At 37.3% G+C, this 18,196-nt stretch overlaps 1 protein-coding gene across 15 annotated transcripts in view; it reads right to left on the bottom strand.

The window, feature by feature from the left end:
• The window catches only part of LOC129780389 (zinc finger CCCH domain-containing protein 13), a 372,838-nt gene that overhangs the window by 69,495 nt on the left and 285,147 nt on the right, over positions 1–18,196 (bottom strand). The window lies entirely within an intron of this gene.

Genomic DNA, 18,196 nt, shown 5'->3' on the forward strand with positions numbered 1-18,196 from the left:
GTGTCTGTTTTGATTGTTCACAAAAGCTATAAGTAGATTGGTGCGGGTTCCATGGGTTCCGTACATAGTTGGTTTTCATACCATTAGGTGTAGAGAATTTGGGTATCGAATCGCACGTTGATTTTATCCAGGAAATTAGCAATCCTCTTTCAAGACTCTCGGTCTTTTGTCTGCGCTTGAGGTTTCCTTTGTATTTCGTTGTATTTTTAAATTTTGGAATTTCTTTCTCAAGTTGTCAAAAATGACAAACTTGAAGAAGACCTGATTTATTGAAATTAAAGATACATTGCCCATTGTTGAAAAAAAAAGAATATTTGGAAATTGTTCGTAATCGGAACAGAATCGTTGTACGGCCTTCATGTCAACTTTGGGAATGCATCTCTTGATTCTACCAATCAATTGCTTGCATTTCAAGACTGTCTCGTTATTTTGTTAACATCAACCAGCTCAAAAACTTTGAAGAAATCTTCGATTGGACGACACTGATGCAGATTAGCCGGGTTATGATTTTTGGGTACAAGTTGGATCGAATGTATTAAGGCAGTATTCTAGTCTAGAAATTTGAAAAAAATCATTTATTCCTTTATATTTCTATTGTTAAGGCATTCAAGAATATACCCTAGAAAGGATTTATCGAAAATCCTATTATTTTCCGAGTAAGGGTCATTTTAGTGATGCGATATCTAATCTGCTACGGCCATAAAAATGAACTTCAAACGCGTTTTTCTCGAAACTAGTTTTTTCAAACTAACGTACACGATATCTCAAGTTCTATGGATACAATCTGCAGGCATCCCTTTATCGCATGAATCTCTAAAAAATGATATTTTTCAAATCTAGCTATCTTCAAAAAATCGGGAAACGTAGAAAAACGTTTTGACCGCATTTTGTTTTTCAAACGGCCGCTATTTTGTCAAAAAATATGTTTTTGAATTGTCCGAGGTTCATGCGATAGCAGCATCTTTACTGATTCAGAATCTGTTCGATTTTGTTTCAGATAACCAGAAGGGCTGGAATCGTGTGCGACATGGAACAGCTTTTTTTAACCCTTTCATTTCATCAGCTCTTCTATTCTAGTAATGATTTTTTTTTCCGTTCAATGTTTGTTCCATTGTTAAAAGATAGATGTACAAACAATTATACAATGGATAGAAAAATATTCTTTGTTTTATTTTTCACGGGGTTCGAAAAACGCCCGTAATTCGTGTCTCTACACTAGAATACCCCCTTAAGGAACTATTGGGGTTTCCGGCCAAAACACGTATTGACAACACGCTTAAAAACACATCGCTTGGAAATGACAATGTACAGATGCAGTAGAACTATCCATGGAATACTATCGATCGTTTCCTGGAATGTGCGTCTTCGAAAAAGATGAAGTAACTTCGTTTAAAGAGTAGAGAGAGGTATAGTATGACGCTGCATTGAAATCCGGACGCTTAAGCGCTTACGCATATAACTTCAACTACTAAAAAATATTGACATATCATAGCATGAAAAATTAGCGTTCCTATAGAATTAGAAGGCCTTCATCTAGTTTATGAATCACAGAATTCCACAAAATCATGTTATATTTGTTCAAAATTGAAATTTCTTTCATCGTGTCGTGATTTCAAATCCGGACACTTTTTTAATCATGCTTTGAAATCCGGACACTTTTGCTTTTAAATCCGGACATGTGTTTTCTTTGCAACTTCTTGAGAGAAATTATTTATCAACTATCGTAGAACTTATTAATGGGTGTGTCATAAGTAGCGGGACTAAATGGAAACACGTTTGGTACTAAAGCTTTTTTTATTAATTCAATAATTTATTGTATTTTCACAAGATGACCACTACAAGATGGCGCCATGTATATATGTTTTCAAAATCTTATCAATATGGGTATCAAATGAAAGGGCTTGATTAGTAGAATACGGAAATTTATGAAAAATGTAAATCTAATATGGCGGCCGCTACAAAATGGTGGATTACATATTCTCTCAGAACCCCATAAATATGGGTATCAAACGAAAGGGCATGACTAGTAGAACACAGTCATTGATGGAAAATGTAAATCCAAGATGGCGGCCGCTACAAAATGGCAGATTATAAATTTTCCCTAAACCCCATCAATATGGGTATCAAATGAAAGAAATTGACTAGTAGATAGCTCTTCTTGAAAAATGGAAATCCAAAATGGCCGTCACTACAAGATGGCGCCATATATTTTTTCAAAACCCCATCAATATGGGTATCAAATGAAAGAGATGGACTAGTAGAACACGGTTATTTATGAAAAATGCATATCCAAAATTTTGAAGAAATTGTTGAATGGTTTTGTAGAGAAATATACTAATGATACAGAAAATGTACTAAGAACTAGAAAATAAAATAAGTAAAAAACACTTTAAGTTCAACGGTTTTATTATGATTAAACATAATAATAATACAGATGATGTACTAAAAGCTAGAAAATAATTAGGCAAGTAGCAGTTAGTCACACCCCTTTCTTCAATAATCTAGTGCATTGATGAGACCAACATAAAATCGTGGGGCATATAATATACAACTAACTGCATATAATGGAAATCTGACGTGGTCCATTTTGGATTAGCATTTTTCATAAATAACTGTGTTCTAATAGTCAAGCCCTTTCATTTGATACACATATCGATGCAGTTTTGAAAAAAAAAAGTATATGGCACTATTTTGTGGTGGAGGCCATTCTGGATTTGCATTTTTCATAAATAACTGTGTTTTACTAGTCAATCCTTTTTATTTGATACCCATATTGATGAGATTTTGAGAAAATATGTGATCCGCCATTTTGTAGCAGCCGCCATCTTGGATTTCCTTTTTCAATCGATAACTATGTTCTTCTAGTCAAGCCCTTTCGTTTGATACCCATATTGATGGGGTTTAGAGAAAATAAGAAATCCGTCATTTTGGATTTCCAAGATCATGAAATACACAGTTTTATAATGACTGCAGGGATAAAGGTGTGTCCCAAATTTCAGATCAATTGGTCAACAGGAAGGGGGTTAAATTTCTATTAATGTGGTACAACGCCACAAACAAAGTTACAAAGTTACCCACGTACATACAAATGGGTCATATAATCGACCCCATCCTGTATACCGAAGAGTTTTGCAGTTTCCCGGATCGAAAATCTTTGCTCCACACTCCACACTCCATACTAAGGCTTCTAACATACCCTTATGCAACTCCTTCAATGAGAAATTCAATCGTCAACTTTTGACTGTCCGAATTTAAAATCATTTTCTGAATGTGCTTTTTATTCCGGACATGGGTTTGTGAAATTCACATTGAATTTTGATTTTTTTTATTTTTCTGTTAACAGCTAGGTACTATAATTGACACCAAACTAAATTGCCACAATAGTAACTATCAGTCACATTAATTGAACATGCAAAAAATGTCATGGTTTTGGCATTTTATTGAATGTAATGAAAAAGTGTCCGGATAAAAAAGCGTCCGGATTCAGAAGCATCACTGTAACACATACACACTCTCATTTGTCTCTGGGTGAATTTGTTGTTCTTCTTCTTTTTTGGCTTTAAGAGGATTTAAACTTTTCAGTTCATTCGCCTCTATGGGTAAATTTGTTGTTGACATAGGGGCCTCAAAAAATCCTAAATTTTAGTTGCGTTTTATGTTTAATAATGGTCAAGGTGAACCGTATAACAAGTCACAAGCCTGTTTCCGTTGGAATTGGTTTTCGACCACTTCAAACCACAAACAAATATTTGTTTGTCCGACCTCGAGAGGCTGTCTAGGTCATGTAAGCAGGATGACTGGCGACCAATTTTGATGAAATTATTGTTTTCGTCAATTAATAGCGTTTCTAATGAATGGGAGTCTCCTCCTACACTGATCCTGAAGATTCTAATGTTTTATTACATTTCAGATCTCTAAACATGCAAAATGGATAGCTGCTACGGTTTCCCATTATCATTATCGGTTCCGTTTTGATTGCCGGTGGATGTGAAAAACATTCATACAAAGTTTCAATAATTTATTGCGTTCCTTTACACCCGAATACAATAGCATCGCACCGACAATCCTTTTGTGGCGACCATAAATAATGGCCTGCACGTAATGAATTACATTCACACCCCATTTTCCACTCATTTTTCCGAACAATTCCGAGCAGCTTAATCACACTCGAATGAACGAAAAAAAAAACACCAGGCTTAGTAACACATTAGCACTTCCAAGGGAGGAGGCAGAAGTCGCAGCTACGAAGAATGTTATCCTTGGAACGTACAATTTATTCCTCCATTTTACCCACAACTAGTGCAGGAAAGGATTAGGAAACGGCTCCCGGGCGGACAATGACCATTGTATTTTTCTGCACACCGATCTTCACACGGTGCAGACATCCATACAGGATTCCACTTAACGCCCATTTTACATTTGTATGGTATCTCTAGTGGTGGAAAATAGTGACGGTTAGATCATGATTCGTGTTAGAAGGAAAGAGCGCAATATTATTACCATTGGTAAATAGTATGTTGAAGGTTTACCTCTGCTTCCCCCTCGAACAAGAATGGGAGCACGAGTGTTCGTAAATAGATTTCCGTAAGATGTAATCCTCTTATGTTCGCCGACAGTGTATCGAGTGCTGGAAGCCACAGTAATACTGTTACCTGTCGGTGTCGGTTCAGCAAGGTTTGGGCGTTCGTAAAGGAAGGAGAACCTTTCTTCAAGCTTCCTTTTTATAGAATAAAGCTCAGTGCATCCTCAGACGTTTCCTCTGAACAAAGTTATTTTAATGGAGACGCATGTCAGTTTGCACTAACATCAAAACATCATCCGCACTCACCATAACAGATGTCATTCACACATCAAGTATTATGTACACCCATACCTCGCTTTACGGCCTAGATACGTTCCACGAAACTTGGCCGCAAAGCGAAAGGCCGTATGAGAAATCAATTATTATAATACGAATTCATAGAAATTTAATCGGATTGGTTCCAAATTTGTTAAATATGTAACATGATTTATCATTCAAAATGCATTTTTTTTTTCATTTAAATCAAAAGTACATATATTTGTACATAAAATAACAACATGAAACAACTTCATGTTACATTAAATATGCGTTAAAGGTCAAAGGATGAATATATTGGAGTGTCAATGGAGGTATGGGAAAATTACCTTCGAATTTTCAAACGAGACATTTAAAAAAATGTTGATTCCCAAGAAAAACTACACTATGTAAAATATCAGCTCAATCGAACTTCATTTACTAGTGTCGCACAGCCGTCAAAGTTTGAGTTTTTTGAAAACCGAGAAATCACCCAAGAACACGTTTTTATCATAAACAATTTTTGACCAAAATTTTTTTTCGTGCAATTTAAAGACATCTGGCATCATTTTTTTTGTAAACCCGGATTTCGAATCGTGTAAGCCCATGATTTCATGCTGTTAGAGCGAAACATTTCAGGCCGTTAGTCGAAAACGTGCCTTAATTGAAGAGGGCCGTTGTAGCGAAATGCCGTATAAAGAGCGGCCGTATAGCGAGGTATGGGTGTAGTTTCTGTTTCAACTCAAAACAAAATTTATCCGTTCTCACTATTGCGATTTAGCAACAGAGAGCATGTCGAATGTGGACGAGCAACGGAAATCGGTAGTTCGGCAAGCGAGCTGAGAGCGAAGCAATAAACGGATTAACACTTCACCTCGCTGTATCACCCCTTCATCAGCCATGAGTGTTCGTCGCCTCGCTTCCGCATTCCGGTGATGGATAATTGACAAATACACGTGAACTTATGTTGATGCTCGAATTATGGAAACTTCATTCATGTAACAAATTGGAGAAAATTTGCCACAATTTAAGTGCCATTACAGATCGTATCGTAGCCCTTCCCCTGAGTATATTTACGGAGCAGTCATCAGCTATCGTATCATTATCCCGAGCATCTTCTTGAAGAGTGGAAAACGAAGTAGACAAACAAATAACAAATCATCTCCTGTCACTCCGGAATCCGGCGGTGAGAAATTGCTCGTAAGGCACGTTCTGAGTAGATATTACGCCACCTGGAATAAATGAACCATTTTGTCGGGCTGCTGCCAAGTCCATCACACGTGCAAATCCATACGCCACGCTGACGGTTTTCGTTATCTTGGGCTTTTGGGCGAAACCGGGAACGGAGCAACTTTGTGTCGAAAGTAAGCATAATTTATGGGAGCAAATTTGTCTACTGCCAACTTCCGTGGTTGGGTTGGTGCAATGATGTGCGATGCTGGTTCCGGTGGGGGGAGAACCGCGAACAGAAAGGTGTTTTTGGTGAGGGGAAAATTTGACTCGACACTACAGTAAACTGCGATACTTCGATGTAGAATGTACTAAAATACTAGTATCCATCGATAAAAATGTAAGAAATAATGGCCATTTCATATAATTCAAAATGTGATAATGTAATGGCGATGATTGTAACATCTTTATGTCTTATTTATATTTATTTAGTGTTTATATATTTAAGCGGATATTTCCTCAAACCACGATCGAAGAAATAGATCTACTATTTTTGATTTACTGCTCAAAGACATGTTAGCTTGAATGGTTTTTTGTGCGATTTTTAAACCTAGAATAATCCTAACAGTCATTCTAGTTTTCATAACGCAGCACATTCTACGAAATAAATTTACAGCACACAGTTTCATTTAAATATCGTTTTCCCGCACAAAATATGGAAAGAATGAACCTGAAACAAGCATGTATCTTGAGCTCAATAGTTGTAGCTTTTCCTTCAATGAAAAATCAATCGAAAAGCTAAAAATAATGAAGAACCAAAACGTTTCTTATTGAGTGAATTTTGTTCATCTCTTTAAATAAAAATGATTTGGTGTTCATAAGTCACGATTAAACTTGAGAACGGATACACAGATTTGAAAGATTCTTTTTTGTTTTATATTTTTTAGTCTGTGGAATTCTCGAACGTCAGACTAACGCCAAAAGAGCCTAATAAATAGGGGTAGCTGGCCCTGAGCTGACCTCCTAAGTTGCAACGTCCATTCATCACATAAAATTCTCATTTTTGACGACTTCGACATTGAAATGAATACTACAACTCTTAAACTATGATTATACTGCCGTAATCTCACCAACGCCAGAGGGAATAATTCTCAGAGGCTTCACTTAAAATTGCATGTACACTGCGTTTCATAACTATAGAACCACTATTTTTTTCTGAGTTTTCAGAAATATCTAAGAAGTCGGTTGAATTGAAGTATATAGTGTAGGATATAACAACTATCTTCATTTAAAAGACTGGCCATTTGAACTTTATTGTTGTGTTCAGGCGCCAAACATTCAAAAAACTAAAAATTCCAGTGTTTCATAACTATGAAACCAGATGGAAAAACTCTCACTCTTTAACAAAATTAACGTAAATTTCACATGAATTACGATAAGTTTCTAATTCGTAGGTCATCTTTTGTTCTCAATCAGTTCAAATAACCCATTCAGTATGGTTTTGACCAAGCTGCGCCATGTTATAGTGTGTATCTCGTTCTACGCAGAGGATGCTACTCGTTTAAGCTCTTCAAATCACTCATACTGCTTGTAAGCTGCATGTATTATTCGTACGGTCACTTCTCAAAAGTTTTTGATAAGTTCGTGAATCGACCGTGAAATTTAAAAAAGTTACACCATACAAAATGTCCACCATCTCGAAAGAACACCTTATGCAAAAAATCAGCTCAATCGGACTTAAGGCAGAGTGGCGCAAAGCGATCAAAGTTTGAGTTTTTTGTAAATCGAAAAATCACCAAAATCAGTAAAGGAAATTGGGGTTTAAAAAAAATGATGTCAAATGTCTTAAAATTGCATGAAACTACTGTCATTTACTGTCATCTCGAAAAAAAATTTTTTTTGTCAAAAACCAACATTCTGAGAACCCGATTGTAATGATTATGGACAGCACCGATTTTTCCCAATCCAAAATGCAATTGAAACCATCCGATAATAATTGGGGGTCTTCGTAGCCACTTGGTTACGCGTTCGCTTACTAAGCGATCGATCGTGAGTTCAAACTCAGGGCCCTCAATTGTGACCATCTTTGTGTTATTATAGAATAACTACGTCCACGCAACCATCATCAGCGATGGAGATCGATCCACGGTCGAAATAAGATCGATTCATCCATACAACTGCTCTGCTCTGCGAGAAACATCGGGCTGCTGTTCTATAAATAACCCAACAATGATCAATATCAACTGTCTCCGCTGTCCGGTCTGCTGAACAATGGAAGAACAGATAGAATACCCTTACGCCTAAATGGCTACTACAGTGTAATTTACCATAATGTAATGGAACCTAATGTAATGGAACCTAACGCCTAACGCCTAAATGGCTACTAATACTACTGTGTAATTTACAATTTATAGGAACATTAACATATGTACATGTACACGATTAAAACCCGGCTCCGTTACAGATAAAATGCTAATGAGCCTAATAAATAAATAAATGGGGGAAAAAAAAAGATAATGCTGCCCGAAATTATCCGATGTAAAACAGATACAGTTTACGGGGTTTACGGGGATGATTTGAGTTTTGTTACAAGATGCGTTTCGATGGAGAATTCACAAGAGTGCAGCTGTTCACCAAATCCGACATTTACCCTTCTATCAACACTCAGGGTCAATTCATCCGAATAAGGCCTTGAGCAGGCAAGGAAAGTAAATATCGTCAAGAAGCTTTGACACTTGATGCCTGAAAATAAAAGACACTATTGGAAAATCATTGTAATCAACAATTAAATTGGTGAGTTTTAACTATTTAGTTACAATTTTCATGTGCAATATGTGATAAAAACAACATATTTCAATCTAGGATAAACTATTCCTTTAAGTTAGCTTTGACTTATGGATTTGAATATTTAACGAGAGTTTTACACAGAGATTAAAAATGCATGGTTTGCAGATCTAATAGAAGACGAATTTCATGCCAACTCGTCTAAGGAGTTGGCAGCACCATCTCAGATAGTAGTGAAACGTTGTGGGTGTAAAGACATGGGTCATTTAAGCAACTTTGCATACTTGAAATATTCGAAAAACAATTAGACTACTTTTTGGAAACTTTTTCATTTTTTTCCTTGAAAAAATACTATTAATGTTTAATTCGTAACATTTTTATGTATAAATAATCGTAATTTACATGCTCTGCTAGCTTTTCTCTATTCGGAAACATGTCAAGAACATGTCAAACTTTAAAATTTACACATAAAAATGTTACGAGGAAACATATTTTTTTTCAGGAGTCTTCATACAAAAATTACTTATATTCCAAAAACTATAACAGATAGAAAGTTGACGTCAAGTTCAAACAAAAGTTCACATTTTAATAAGATCTAAAACTTTGTCGAATACACTATATCGCTATCTTGATTTGAAACAAAATTAGGATTAGTTGTATTTTTTTCAAAGAAAAAAAAAGGAAGTTGTTAGAAAAACTTTTCCCTGTAAAAGTGCCCATCTTCCGATAAATGGACGACTTGTTGGAAATTTTAAGGGCTATTCATATATATTGGAAATTATTGGGAATTTTAGAAAAATGCGTGTTTGAGCTTGAGCTTGAGCTTGGGTAGACTGCACACTTCGTAGTTGCTCTCCGTGATTGACCTGAACCAACCAAATTGCACAAAGAACACACAGAATGACGCTTGGGACTAGCAAATCATTCTCGTTGTGCAATTTTCGGTGATTCGAGCTTTAAATGGTCAATAACGACGCCGGCCACGTCCTTACAGTCACCAGGGAAAGGGAAGGAGCGTTAGTATGATAATCGCCGCCCGAAGGCCAGAAGGGTCGCTTCTATAGCGTGGTTCCCTAGCGAATATCATGGAAGGGATAGTTGTTAGTGGGAGAGGTAAAAATCAGGATTCACTGTGGTAAGTGATGTGATTATGTGAGCGACTATCGTGACTATCGATCACTCAACGAAGTGAAATTCACTTGTATTACAACGCGCGACATAAATTACCTGTTAAATCAATTCGACCGGCTATACATTTTACTATTTAACACATCTTTTTATCGAAACGCGACGGAAATCTGAGAAGGCAACCGAGATAAAATATATATTCGTTTATTTATCACACGTACTCTCCATCAAAATATTTCTCCGCGTTATATTTGGGAAACCTGAGAAGGTCTCTAAAATCACACGTATTTTTTTATCTAACTTAAGAAGGCAACCGAAGGTAATTCCCTACAAAAAAAAACTCCAGCTGGCGATATATTCAGTTATTCATTACGCGTATTCCTTATCGTAACTTTCCGATCGCGACAATGAAGGTTATTTGCTCAGGATACCTACAATATTATACTCAAATCAACGACGGCGGACACAGAGCTAAAACTATATAGATACATAATCACTCTTATACAAAACGAAAAAAAACATGAAAGAACTACAACATGGAACTCTAACTCTTCTACACGTAGGGTTTTATTACAATGTTTTTTTTAATTATACATTAACATAAATAAATCTGAGACACCTTCTGCTTCTCCACTGAATTGCAAAAACATTACAAATTTCTACAATTTTGCTACTCATCTTTAGAAAAATGCGTGTTTGAGAAAAATTAATTTGAATTTTTAAAATAACTTTTGTTTTCAGCGAAATTTTTTCCAAAAAATTTTTGGTATTTTTTCGTAAAAATTTAAACGATTTCCTACATTTCATCCTTTGACATGAATTTTGTAGTTATCAAAATTTTTGAGTTATAAATGTTTGTAAAAATTTAAGAAAAAAAAATTGTTTTTTTCCAAAAAGTTGTCTAATTAGTTTTCGAATATTTCAAGTATGCAAAGTTGCTTAATTGACCCATGTTTTTACACCCACAACGTTTCACTGCTATCTGAAGTGGGGCTGCCAACGGCCAGTAGAGTTGGCATGAAATTCGTCAGAAGATGATTATTATAAATGTAGTATTGCATGGGGATGGAGTATTTTTCATTAAAACATTTGGCATGACAAACCTTTCGAAAAAAAAAAATTGCAAGAACGAACGCAGGTGACTCTGATTATGCTAAGCGTCCATTACGAACAAATGTTGTTGTGTGAAATTTACTGTCCCAGCTCGTTCATTCTATGTCATCAGATCAGATCAAAAATTACATCGCATCACAATCAACTTGATCTTATGTTTCATAATCGTGAAAATGGCGCTTGCTCCACCTCACAGTGGAAATGGCGCTTACGGCCACTCCGTTTTCAAGCTTTTACGACGTCATTTTTGAGCGAAACGGAGAAACGCTCGACGCTCAACTTTCAACACTCAACGCTCAATGCTAAAAACTCCCCGCTCAACACTAAACGCTCAGCGCTAAATGCCCAACGTTTAACGCTCACCGTACAACGTTAAACGTCAACGTTTAACGTTGTACGCTAAACGCTCACCCCTCAACGCTCAACACTCATCGTGTAACACTTTCATCGCCCAGAGCGATTCGGTCGAGTTTCTTGCGGGGCCCGAATTCAACTCTCGGTGCGCTAGAGAAACAAGCGGGCAACGATAATAATGAATTCGAGCTCGATTCAGGACTACTTTTCTGTTGAATCCGAGTAAAATCAACTGACTGCTGATTATAAAACTTTTAGAAAAAAATTATTAGCCAATTATAAAAAAAAAATGAAATTCAATCGAACGTACTTGCTCTATATACTGTATTCGATGACGATGAATAACTGCAATTTTATTGGAGAATATGAAATATTCTGTTCAATCGATTGCGAAGATTCTGTGAATATATCATACCAAGAACATATGTCATATGTCATATGGAAAATAATCGTCACAAACTATATCACATTTGGCAACTTCGACTTCTCACGTGATTCGTTTTCATTATTTTTTGCGCTTGGTAGATACAAAGCTAAAAGAAGCAGCACGTTGCAAGTTCTGAGAATGAGAATAATAATTGCACAACTCGGATAGGCCCAATTTTTTTTCTTAGACGCACATGTTTTTTCATCCTCAAAATGTTCACCGGGCGGCGTAAAAGTAAATCTGAAAGCGAGGGAAGTAGTAACGACGAAATAGTGCGAAGCGTTAAAAGAAAAGTTTCGAGTATTATCTGATCGAGTTCCGATTCGGATATTCAGGAAAAATGCGTGTTTGAGAAAAATTAATTTGAATTTTTAAAATAACTTTTTTTTTCAGCGAAATTTTTTCCAAAAAATTTTTGGTATTTTTTCGTAAAAATTTAAACGATTTCCTACATTTCATTCTTTGACATGAATTTTGTAGGTATGTAAATTTTTGAGTTATAAATTTTTGTAAAAATTTAAGAAAAAAAAATGGCTTTTTCCAAAAAGTTGACTAATTGGTTTTCGAATATTTCAAGTATGCAAAGTTGCTTAATTGACCCATGTGGGGCTGCCAACGGCCAGCCGAGTTGGCATGAAATTCGTCAGAAGAGGATTATTATAAATGTAGTATTGCATGGGGATGGAGTATTTTTCATTAGAACATTTGGCATGACAAACTTTTCGAAAAAAAAATCTTACAAGAATGAACGCATGTGACTTTCATTATGCTAAGCGTCCATTACGAAAAATGTTGTTATGTGAAATTTACTGTGCCAGCTCGTTCATTCTATGCCATCAGATCAGCTCAAAAATCACAGTAGTATTTCATAGTAGTATTTTGCAGTGGCCGCCATCTTGGATTTTCAAGATAATGTAATACGCAGGTGTATAACTACAACAGAGATAAAGGCGTGTTCCAAATTTCAGATCAATCGGTCAACAGGAAGGGGGTTAAATCCCTATTGATATGGGACAACCCTACAGATAAACATGCAAACATACTTAGGGGAACGCCGAGTAAGGCGGATAGTGGGGGTATGATGGACAGGTGGTTGATTTAGTTGCATCATGAATTTCAAATTTCTGTTGATGGGAACACCTTCTAATTGCTTTTCTAGAATATTTAAACCATCCTATGACAATGAATACTGATCAGAAGTGAAATAGGGAAACAAAAACCGAAAATCAAACAAGATTCCGCGTGTGGATGTACTTTTTGTGGCTTCGATATTAGGCATTTTGAGTGGTTTAGTTGCAAAATTGAATTCGCTGATGGTTACATTTCGGTTTGTGAGTTGACAGAGAAGCGATATTAGGTATGTACGAAAAAGTAAATTCATTCGTAAGTGATAAATTAAAATTATTTAAATAATTACACTGGTGGGGTTGAAATGGACAGTCACATCCATAATCACATCCAATGCATGATGGAAAGTGAAGGGAACTCTTTTTTATATTGCTTTCTCTTTTTGTTCCATTTCAGTTACTGGACGCACAAACACTGAGAGAGAGAGAGAGTGAAATTATTCCTCTCGCGAGCGATATACAGTAAAACCTGTTCTTGTGCGGTTTTTTCTTTGTGCGAATTTTTGTTTGTGCGATTTTTTTTGTGCGGTGTATGAAAAGAAGCATATTTGACGAAGTTATCGTCCATTTAGTTTTTTCGATGGTTTTTATGCATTTCAGCGCGAAAAAAGCATATTTGCGTCTCAATTATCCACTTCTGAAATCATTCCCCTCCTCTCATCAAATACTCTAAGTTTTTTTAAGTTTTTGCATGAGATGATTTCTAACAGCAACACGTTTTGATATGCAACTAAAAGCACAAAGCAGCCACGCGCAACCGAAAAGACAATATGTCCCATCACAAAGCAGGGAAACAAAAGAAAATTGAAGGTGAATGGCGTGGATTTGAGTTATTTTCTTGGGGGAAACTTTTATTATGCGGTCCCTATCTACCACACAAAAAATTTTTTTTTCAAAATGTGTACCGAACACGATTTTTTAAAGCTACTGGTGAAGTTTTGCACGATTTTTTTTATGCGACTTTTGTTGTGCGGTCCTTATCCCCCGCGCAAAAACAGGTTTGCCTGTACTTCTACGCTTCATATATTATCTACCTACGATCTTCAATGCAAAGTATGGGCGTATCAATTGTGATAATATGTACTTTACTGATGGGTCCTCTATGAATGAATCCACAGGATTTGGAGTGTTCAACGTATTTTTTAGCACCTCACACAGTCTTCAGTATCCTTGCTCAGTATATATTGCTGAATTAGCAGCGATATACTGGGCGCTGGACAGCGACGCGACCTGTTGAACACTATTACATTGTGACGGATAGTCTTAGCCATCCGTTCTTTGAGACCGGAAAAGCACTCGCCGTACTTCCTTGAGAGAATACGAGAAATTTTGAGTGCTTTATCCAGACGCTGTGATGTCATTGTCTGGGTCCCTTTACATTGCTCAATTCCGGGTAATGGAAGGGTTGACTCATTAGCAAAGGTAGGTGCAATTGAAGGCTATATTTATCAGCGTCAAATCGCCTTCAATGAATTTAATTTTTTAGTCCGCAAAAATACCATCGCTAACTGGCAACGCAAGTGGAATGAAGATGAATTGGGCCAGTGGTTTCACTCGATTATCCCTAAGGTTAGCCTCAAACCGTGGTTCAAAAGTCTGGAATTGAGTCGGGACTTTATTCGCACCTTCTCCCGACTCATGTCCAATCACTGTTCGTTAGACGCACTACTTTTCCGTTTCAATGTTGCCAGCAGCAATCTCTGCGTTTGTGGCCAAGGTTCTCACGATATCGAGCACGTTGTTTGGTCTTGCGAGGTGTATCTGGTCGCCAGATCGAATTTAGAAAACTCCCTTCGGGCTGGAGGAAGACAGCCCAATGTGCCGGTGAGAGATGTGTTGGCTCGGTTAGACCTTGATTGCATGTCCCATATATATGTTTTCCTTAAAGCTATCGATCTTCGTGTGTGATTGTCCCTATGTCCTTATACCCTCCTTTCGTTCTTTTGCGGGTAATTCGTCCCCTTGCTATAAATAGTAGAATAAGTTGAAACGTAAATACACTATAGATAAACGAATAGATTTAAGAATTGGGTGTTCATCAACATTGTTACAATTTCATTTTATCCCATCCTTCTCCAAAAAAATATGTCACCCTTCTAAACTCGAGTACACCGCGAGTAATCGGTTTTCCACCTTACTAACCATAGATGTAAGAAAATTGTTTATATAAAGGGTGTGTCACATCAAATTGCATCACGGAAAAAACGCTGTAGAAATTCGCCCAGTAGACCGATCCTTTTGAAAATTTTAGACAGTAAAATAAAAACTATTAAACAACTTTTGGCATTTTCTTTTTATTCATTCTTCGAGCCCAAGCTCGTATGCTCGCACCTTCCTCTTTACCCCGTCCATAAGGTTCTGTACAACGTCAGGTTGTAGTTTTTTTTGAACAGAAATCCATTTTCTCTTGAAGTCCGCCTCCGATTTGACAACTTTTGGGTTCTTCCGGAGGGCCTGCTTCATAATCGCCCAATATTTCTCTATTGGGCGAAGCTCCGGCGCGTTGGGCGGGTTCATTTCCTTTGGCACGAAGGTGACCCCGTTGGCTTCGTACCACTCCAACACGTCCTTTGAATAGTGGCACGAAGCGAGATCCGGCCAGAAGATGGTCGGGCCCTCGTGCTGCTTCAATAGTGGTAGTAAGCGCTTCTGTAGGCACTTCTTAAGGTAAACCTGCCCGTTTACCTTGCCGGTCATCACGAAGGGGGCGCTCCGCTTTCCGCAAGAGCAGATCGCTTGCCACACCATGTACTTTTTGGCAAACTTGGATAGTTGCTGCTTGCGAATCTCCTCCGGAACGCTGAATTTGTCCTCTGCGGAGAAGAACAACAGGCCCGGAAACTGACGAAAGTCCGCTTTGACGTAGGTTTCGTCGTCCATTACCAGGCAATGCGGCTTCGTCAGCATTTCGGTGTACAGCTTCCGGGCTCGCGTCTTCTCCACCTTGTTTTGCCTTTCGTCGCGGTTAGAAGCCTTCTGAACCTTGTATGTACGCAGGCCCTCCCGCTGCTTGGTCCGCTGGACGAATGAACTTGACAAATTCAGCTTATTGGCGATATCCCGGACCGAACTTCTCGGATCACGTCTAAACTGCTTAACTACGCGCTTGTGATCTTTTTCACTGACGGAGCATCCATTTTTGCCGTTCTTCACCTTCCGGTCGATGGTTAGGTTCTCGAAGTATCGTTTTAGTACTCTGCTGACCGTGGATTGGACGATTCCCAGCATCTTACCGATGTCCCGATGTGACAACTCCGGATTCTCGAAATGAGTGCACAGGATTAAGAGCACGACGCTCTTTTTCGTTCGACGACATTTTTCAAAATTTACGAAAAATTGACAGTGAAGCATGGCCAACGTGATCTATACACTCTTATCTGATTATCTGATTATAAGCTGAAGATATAATTCCTAAAAATTAAATTTCTACAGCGTTTTTTCCGTGATTTTGATTCAATTTGATGTGACACACCCTTTATATAGTCTTAAAATTATATTTAAGAATTCGGCTCCTTTAAACTTAAGTAACTGAGCCTGTAAAAATAAACGAATTAATAAAATAAGTTATTTTTCATGATGTAATCTATAAATGCGAATCACCGATTTAAACCGTGAGAATATTAAAATAGATTAAAATGTGATCGGCGAACTCCACGGAGATTGATGTTAACTACAATGGATGTCAATCGGTCAGAGAATAAAATATTGCACGTTTACGTTTATATTTAAAATGACGAATGGAATGACACCGAATTATTTACAAAATACTATAACATATGGAAGAGATATACACCTATACAATACTAGACAAGCAAGTGACCGCAGAACTATGAACTTCCGGATGTCTTGCACCCAAAACTCAATTTATTATGAAGGGTACCGATTGTATAATACACTGTCCCGTGAAGCAAAAATAACAACAAACCTCAGAATATTCCGAAATATTTGTACGTATAGTACGTATGTACGTACGTACGTATTTGTATAGTTTTTAAAGAATGATTTGGAATTGTGACCTGTTCGATAATCAGTGTTATTGTTTAAATTGACGAAGTGATGACGGATAGAATCTTACTTTTGTATTTGTTTGTGCATGTGTTTTTGTTTTTTTTTGTCTGACTAACATAATGATGGTATTTAGTTTACTTTTAGTTTTTTTTAGCCATTAGTTGATTTGAAAATATAGTGATGTTTATAAAAGTTTGAGCATCGCGCGCGTTGACAGGCATAGAAAATTGAGATTGAACAAATGCAAAAGAAAATTAACTTCCAAGAGTAATGAACTTCATTTAGAAGGGTCCAATATGAAAATTGGAATGAAGCTGGGGATAGCCAAACCTGAATACTTGTAAACTCTCCTGTGTAGTAGAAGGTTACAACGAAATTTTTCAAGGTTGTGGCAGATCTGATTGCAGATTCCGAAAAACACGTTTGTCCCTAAATTATGCAGAACCTGAAACGTCAGTAAAACTCATTTGAAGGATCTAATGAAGAAGCTGAGATGATGCTGGAGATATTCCAACCGGAATACTCGTAAACTTATCTGTTAAGTAGATGGTTATAACGAGATTTCTCTGAGTTGTGGCAGATCTGATTGCGAGTTCCAGTATACATGTTTGTACCCCGATTATGAAGGGCCTGGAGTGTTGGCTAGAATTAGGCTCGGGTTTGCTCAGCTGTCTGGGCTTGATAACGATCGCATCAGCAGACCGTTATCGAGAATCTATTAAAGCGGGAAGACCTTTGTAAATTCACGGCCGATACGGACATAGGTTGGGTTCAATTCCCGATCGGTCAAGGATTTTTTCGGGTTGGAAATTTTCTTGACATGCCATGGATGAAATGCGCTTACGCAATGCCTCAGAATGTTCATTTGGTAAATTTTCTATGTCTGTGACAAAACCAGCCCGTTTATTTTTTTTTATTATCTTACTTACTGGTTCAGTTTGATGCTATAAAGGAAAATTCTAACATTTAATTATCTTTAAGATAACTCGTCCAGCTCAAACCTTTGCAGGGGAATGAGGTGGGACCATCATTATTTCTTATAAACCGTGAGAATAATAATAACCCCACATTTCAACGGCCGTGGCAGCAATTGGCACCATCTATCAGTTATCATGGGTTTCATTCCGATCGACGAATGCCACTTTGTTTCATGCGATTCCTAAAGAAAATCGCAACATAAAAGGCATTCTAAAAAAACCGGAATATACGGCTGACGGAACATCCAATCAATGGTGGTTATCCCGAAGTGTGCCACGTGACTTTGACAGC

The sequence above is a fragment of the Toxorhynchites rutilus genome, chromosome 3 (assembly GCF_029784135.1).
Source record: "Toxorhynchites rutilus septentrionalis strain SRP chromosome 3, ASM2978413v1, whole genome shotgun sequence".
Lineage (NCBI taxonomy): Eukaryota > Metazoa > Arthropoda > Insecta > Diptera > Culicidae > Toxorhynchites > Toxorhynchites rutilus.